Below are 1,280 nucleotides of genomic sequence, written 5' to 3'. Positions count from 1 at the left end.
AAGATTATGGGCAAAAATTAACAATAATTGGCAGAAAGAGCTAATTGCTATATGTAATCACAAGAGTAACCCTGGCACCTAGTGGGAACCTGTTTTGGATACAACACTGATGCTTCATCTGCCATCTTGCAAAAATTGGAGATTGCCTGTCTCCAATACAAAAATAGCCAGACCAGAAAATGATTTGCAAAGGCCCTTAGAATATCCTGAACAATAGATGAACAACACTTTATTTTATTTATTAACAGTTTCTTATATAGCGCAGCATATTCCGTTATGCTTTACAATTGGAAACATAAATAGAACAAAACTGGGTAATAACACACAGATATATAGGTAGGAAGGCCCTGCTCATAAGCTTACAATCTATAGGGAAATAGGCATTGATAACACTTGAATTATAAGTACATTTATTAAATTACACAGAATAAACTAATCTATAAATTCCTGGGAGTAGAAATAAAATATAATCACATATCAATCAATAAAATTACAGAGCATATAGACTGTTTTCTTACTGATACAATAAATTGTAAACTCTGAATGCTAGACTCAATGATGCTGAATAAAAGAGAAATACAGTATATGGCTGCAATCTCAGTTGGTAACTTAGTATTCAGTCCCTTTTGTTAAGGCAAGGAAAAATGGTTATAATGAGTCATCCACATTTGTGGGATAGTAAGAGTCACAAATTCAGCTGGAATAATTATCCTTTGGTTGTTAAATGAATAAAGCTGAATAGAAATTCCATTGTTACTCACTGCAATAATGTCAACATGTTTATGTCCGGTCTGAGATGTTTAAATGGCAATTCCAGAAGCTCTAGGTGTCTATCAGTCTGGAGCACCTATTTCTTACAACAGCTCTATATTAAGAGTGCCCAACTATACTATTCAGCTGAAGCAATACTAATACAGCTCGACAGAGATCCTGTTTGCGGTGGTCCAGCATGGCCCATACTCATGTGGTAAACCAGTGGTTACCCTTGGAGTGACCACCTCGAATTGGCTCCCACTGTCCTCCATATACAGCCTGGCACTGCACACTGAGACCAGTAGATGCTGGAATCGCCATTTAAACATCTCATACTGGAGCATAAACAAGTGGATATTATTGCAGTGAGTAACAAAGGAATTTCTCCTACGTATCTATCCATTTTTTTTCATCTAACAACCAAATTATATGTATTCAGCAACATTGAGTCTAGCATTCAGAGTTTACAATTTATGGTATCAGTAAGAAAACAGTCTATATGCTCTGTAATTTTATTGATTGATATG

The sequence above is a fragment of the Taudactylus pleione genome, unplaced genomic scaffold (genome assembly GCF_031769625.1).
Source record: "Taudactylus pleione unplaced genomic scaffold, aTauple2 ptg000061l, whole genome shotgun sequence".
In the NCBI taxonomy this organism is placed as follows: domain Eukaryota; kingdom Metazoa; phylum Chordata; class Amphibia; order Anura; family Myobatrachidae; genus Taudactylus; species Taudactylus pleione.
The sequence above is the reverse complement of the archived record's forward strand: the minus strand, read 5'-3'. Positions refer to the sequence as shown.